Genomic DNA, 5994 nt, shown 5'->3' with positions numbered 1-5994 from the left:
TGCAAGACCTGCACTTTTCACACAGCCCGGGTTTCTATTTTTGAATTTCCTTTTTTTTTTTTTTTTTTTTGAAAACGTGTGAGTTCATTTGGCAGCGGCTCGTTTTGGATCCTTGCCCAGAACTCACTCACTCACTCACTCACTGACATGTCTATTTCTAATTAGAATTTAATAATGGTTTCAAAGTGTGGCTCTGTGTGCAAATTGACTTCAAGCTCAGGATGTGTGACTTGGAAGAGAAAAGGAATGAGCCATTATTTTATATCTCCGACTGAACCTTCATCACACATGGAGAGGTGGAGTCTTCCTCTGCTGCACTTGAATGTCCAGTTTTGAGAAACGTTTGAGACGTGTTGTGTTCAGACAGGACGCAGGTCCTCTCGGTTTTCACCGATCCAGCACTTTGGCCCCCGTCTCATCCTGTAAACTCCTTCCATTTACACGGGGCCAATCGACCGCTCCAGTCAGGTGGCACACAGCAGCCTGCCGTCAATGTCACAAAGGCAGGATGCAGGCTGTACACAGGGTCACAGAGGCTGCTTTTGAAATGGATTCTAGTTATATCACACTTTTGGAGCACCTTGTTCATGCTCATGGCTGTCTGGGATGAATACATGGCACTGCATCCGCTGATCATGTTTAAAGACCTTAGCATCAGTGGTGGTTCTAGAACAGTTTTAATAGGGGTGCCAGGTTGGTGCCAGCTTTTTTTTGTGTGTGTGTGGGGGGGGGGGCACATACAACCCGGGAAAAAAAGACAAATCCCTCATTCAGACAAGGGATAAATGGAACTTAAAACATTGTTTACAAGTTCAACAATTCTGATTGGGTAGTAAACTGCTGAGACACCTTATTTCCACCTTTCCCTTCAGAACAAAATCATTGCAAGAAATCTGACGAAATAAATCTAAACAACATAAAGAGGAGAGACTCAAAGACAGGGGTACAGGCTCAGGTGAACTGAACAGGGTTCAATACACTCTAGGGCTGATGACCAAACAAGACACAGGTGAACGCAGAAAAGAGCGGGAAAGTCACACAAAAGGAGGAACTGAAAAGCAACACAGAACAAAACTTCAAAATAAAACAGGAAATCCCTGAAACAAAATCATGACTTTAAAGTCCCCCTTCAGTCAAAAAAGTCTTTCTTCTTGTTCCCGCAGCTGAATGTTTGATGTTTGTTGAATGCTGTTAAACTTGTGAAATGAAAAGGATTTGCATATTAATATATTCTGTCATTATTAATGAGGGAGACGGAACTGTCACCACTTGATGGATTTTCTGCAACAAGAATGTTAGATACACATTAGAGAGAGTCTCTATGCCTTAAAGGATAAGTTCACCCAAAAAGGAAACTTTAGTCATTATGAAAAGTTCACAACACATTTCTGAAGCTTATAGCAAGCAGTGTTGCAGGGTTCTCCTAAACAACTGAAGTGGATGGGGACTGAACATAAAATGGCTCCATGAAAGAAGCACCATTGAGCTCAAGCAACCACTTCAGACGAGATGTGCGCTAACGCTTTAAGCTTAGCAGCAACAGTGAGGATTTTCAGCTTAAAGGGGCACTATGTCGTTTTGGAGAAGAAAATCAAACTTAGAACTTTAATATTTACAGTATTACTTAAGTAATAATACAAATTCAGAAATATACGATTGTATATGACTGAATAAACAAGCTGTTCTCTGAGGAAAATAAGGTCCACCAAATATAAACTCAGTAAAACAGTAGGAACTTGTATTTTCTTGGTGTCCTCCTTCAAGGTGGGATTGTTTATTCAGTTAATTCAGTTTAGAAAAACGACTAAAAGGAGAGTTTGTTTGGTTCTTGTGCTTAAAAACTTTTTATGTATTATACTTGAATAGTAATCACTTGAAAAACCCATTGTTTATACACGATCCCCTTGACTTCATATGTAATAACTGAATAAAAGCTAAAGGTTTGTTGTAGAAATCTACATGAATTTAATTATTTCACTTATTCACACTGACTCAATACAATAGAGTTCGCTTAGAGTGTGCATTAAACAAACTGTGACAATTACATAAAATGAGAGGGGACGTGTGAGAGGCTTGATGAACAATGGCGCCGACTGCTGGACAAACCAAAGAGTAAGGTAACAGAGTACATTCTGTACTGATTCACATTTCTATACAGTATTTATATAATACATATGTATTCATTTTTTGAATGTGTGTGTGTATATGTGTATTTATTTTATTGTTTATTTGTGACATGTGTTTTTTTTTGTCTCAGTACACTTTAAAGTTAATGGTTGTGTATATAGTATTTAGTATGTTTCAGTTTTCCATGTTACTTACTCATACATCTGTTCTTGAACTCTGTGGGGTTATCACTGTCGGTCAGTGGCTATATTTGCCACACACAGTCGCTTTGTTTGAGACTTCCTTTTTTGTTCCTTTAATCAATTAATATTTCATTCCTGTTAATAGCTATATCTTTGTCTCTGTTCATATCTATATCTCAGTTTGCATTTAATCTATATCATCAACAGTATATATATATATATATATATATATATATATATATATATATATGTATATATATATATATATATATATATTTACTTTATCTATCACAGAGGTACTACACAGTGTAGTAGGCCTGTGGTGTGTGTGTCTACTAACAAACTTCTGGATAAACAGCGCTCAGTAGCCTCATGTGTTTAATGTTCCTGGTTGGATCATCCAGGGTGTGCAGTTGTTTTAAAGGGAGAAAAGTCAACAGATTCTTCTGTGTCAACACCAGGGTTGCCTTACTGGTTTACAGATTAAACTTAAAGTTGCGGTGCACTGTTTACTGGCCTCTTGAACAGTCATTAAACATGACCCTGTTTTTGTATTGCTCTGCTGTTACATCGGCCTCGTTTAATGAACACAAACACTCAATAAAAACAATGTGGAGAGTGGTTCTAGTTATGACCTTTGCAGTGATTGTGACTGCTCTCCACTAGGTAGCGCTGTGACGCAGTCTGTGACGTGTGTGAGTTTGCTAATCTTGTCCCGACACTTTTATTCTCCTGTGTTCCGTTTGTAGTGTCGTGTTGTTGTCACTGGAGGAAGGAAAAAGTGAAATAACTGATGGGGGGAAAAAAAGCCGCTGCAGCAGAGTTCAGGCACGGACAGAGAGACACTGGTGCCACCTCTAGGGGGACTCCCGTGTTCACGAACGCCGCTTGTGCGTGTGTGTGTGTAACAGAGAGAGAGACACACACGCACACACACACACACACAGAGAGAGAGAGAGAGAGAGAGAGAGAGAGAGAGCCGGGGAGGTCGAGGCGGTGGGAATGTACTGTCGCGCCTGCTGGGAAGAGCGAAGGTTGTCCGGCCAAATTCGCAGTTTCTCCTCGCTAGTCTCCTTGAACCAAACACCCACCACCTCCTTCACCTCCTCCGCCTCCTCCCGCACGGACAGACCCGCGTCCCAAGCGCGTGACGGCGGCTGCGTGAAGCCAGGACGCGGCGCTGAACCGGAGCTCCACTGCAGTGTTACAGTTACTCATGTAACGGAGGATGTCCAATGGTAAGTGTCCCTGTGCCTCTCCGTGTGTCTCTTGGAGCTCTTTTCCCGCGGCTGCGTGGGGCCGGCTGCCCCGCACAACGTTACTGTGTCGCGGGCCGGCTGAGCTGAGACGCAGTAAGAGGATACAGCAGTCGGGGTAAAAAATGCCAACAGCTGACTTGTACTCCAGTGTTTTGCTGTGATGATTGCGGCGGCGAACTGTTCTGCAGGACTCACTGTCCTAACGCAGGCGATTCATTTACACTTTTTTTTATTTTTAAGAGAGGCTGCTTTTTATTACAGTTTGCATTCCCCTCCTCCTCCTCTTCCTCCTCCCGCAAATCCTCATCTTCCAGCGAGCTGTTTGGAGTCCAAACACAGCGACGTTGCGCCTGTATTACGGAGGGAGGCCCAGTGTGAGATATCTGGAGTTGCCCGACGGAATGTTTTACCCACTTAAGTTGTCAGAAGGCGAGTGTGACGAGATGTGTGTCACTCGTCCTGCAGCCCACAGACTCCGGGCTGACTCGGGGCTGTGTGTCCAGAGTGGAGCGGTGTCTCCATGTGTAGTGTGCTTTAAAGAGGCTCCACGGAGCTGCCGACTTCGCCTCCAGGCTACTTGGAGCGTCCTGTTATGTAATGCGCTCCGGCCGACTGCCCGCATCCAAACAGCCTGGGCCCACACGTGTAATCACTAAACATGCTTTTCTTGTTTTAATGTCGGGCCTCGGTGTTAGCATGTGGATGGGGAAAGCAAGTGGCTGCCTGAGATGTGAGAGGCAGCATCTTCTCCTAATGTGTGCACGCATGCAGGGCTGCTGGATCACATCAAGTCGGCCCCATATGTGGCACAGATTAAATACGTTCTGTGGCAGATGCATGTCTTTACGGTTTGCATTACGTAAGAGCGGCATGCAGCTGCCTGACCTGTCGGCGAGTGTATCAAAGGTGAGTCGAGGACTAAGGTTATCCCTGCAGGGAGCTCGGAAGCGGAAGGTGAGCTGGCCACATTATTTGCATTATCCCTCAGTAGGTCATAAGCTAAATGGATGCACTCGATATGAGATGTGACGCTGATTGCTGTGGTTGTTTGTAATTACTGCGTTATAATCAGAGTTTAATTAAAGGTTCACTGTGTGGTGTTTAATCAGAAGAGAAAACTGTCCTCAGTGACTGAGTATTTTTTATGCGTAAACGAAAGAAATAAACAAACTGACCTTAAAGGGTCACTCTGTAGATTTGACAAATAAATTCAAACTCATAATTTGAATATTTACAATATGAATGATCGAAAGATATTTTTATATTTAAACAAGCTGTTCTCAGAGGAAAATAAGATCCCCAGAAGACTGTTTGAAGTTAAAGAAGTGGCATAGTCTGGCAGGGTCTGCCAGATGTAAACAAAAAACAATATGGAATGGTGTCCTTTAATTTCAGTGGGATGACAACAAGAAAAGTTTGTTTATTTAGTTTGTTTAGTCAGTCAATAAAGCAGAAAAGTGAAGCTAAAACAACACAATTGCATACTGTTTTACTTAGTTTATATGTGGCGGACCCTGCCACCTTGAAACAGTATTCTGGAGACCTTATTTCCCTCTGAGAACAGCTTGTTTATTCTATTATGGAAAAAGTAAATATTTCTGAGTTTGTATTATTAACTCATTAATATTGTCAGTTTGGATTTATTCTTCAAATCTGCATAGTGCCCCTTCAATTAAAGATTTCCAATAGAATGTTTTCCAAGCAAGAAAAGAGCGTGAACGCTAATATAATAATACAAAATCTGTATTTTCTCGACTGTGAAACCATGCTCTCCAACCCCCCTATAAACAGCTGTTGACTGTAAACGCGAACATGTGTGCAGTTCATGTGCGCCCCTCTTCCCACTGTTTGTCTCAGCTCAGTCCGCCTGGCAGAGATTTGCTTATTAAGTTTAGAGGTTAGCAGTGTCCTTGACATGTGCAGCCAGAAGCCAGCTACAGTGAGTCATCAAAGCTAATGGGGGAAGCATGGACAATTTAATCTGGACTGGAGAGCTCTTGATCTCTGATGGTGCCCACTCAGTAGGCCTTTGTTGTCAAATAGAGCACACCCATGCCTGCCCACTCAAGATGTTAGGGGCAGATTGCAGTGATAGAGCAGAGCGGAGTGGATCCACCGAGAAGAAAGAGTTAGTCTCCTCTAAAAGCCCCTGATGGTAAATGATCAAAATTCCAGCAATCAGTGAGAATGGGTGTTGACTGTGTATCTTCACAGCTTTGATTATAAATTGACCGGTGGATACCTGCTGCATGAAGAGGTTTTGCTATCACAGTTCAGTGTTTTGCAAACAAACTGGCAACTCATTTCCATGGAAATGCTGTCTCAGGCTGATGGGGGACGGCGATGAGGGATAGTGGAGCGAATAAGCCATTTACCAGATATCATTTCCTGCCTCTGCTATCGATTGTTAAACTTTCTTCCAGAGA

At 42.7% G+C, this 5994-nt stretch overlaps 1 protein-coding gene across 1 annotated transcript in view; it reads left to right on the top strand.

Annotated features, from left to right (window-relative positions):
* The first annotated feature begins 3066 nt into the window (after positions 1-3066).
* The window catches only part of LOC115585262 (adenylate cyclase type 6-like), a 42681-nt gene continuing 39753 nt past the window's right edge, over positions 3067-5994 (top strand). Inside the window, exon 1 of the mRNA XM_030423519.1 lies at positions 3067-3547. The gene's annotated coding sequence lies outside the window, so the exon portion shown is untranslated. The remainder of the gene's footprint in view (positions 3548-5994) is intronic.

Source organism: Sparus aurata, chromosome 7 (assembly GCF_900880675.1).
Source record: "Sparus aurata chromosome 7, fSpaAur1.1, whole genome shotgun sequence".
Classification (NCBI taxonomy): Eukaryota; Metazoa; Chordata; class Actinopteri; order Spariformes; family Sparidae; genus Sparus; species Sparus aurata.
This window is presented reverse-complemented; position numbering and strand designations above follow the sequence as displayed.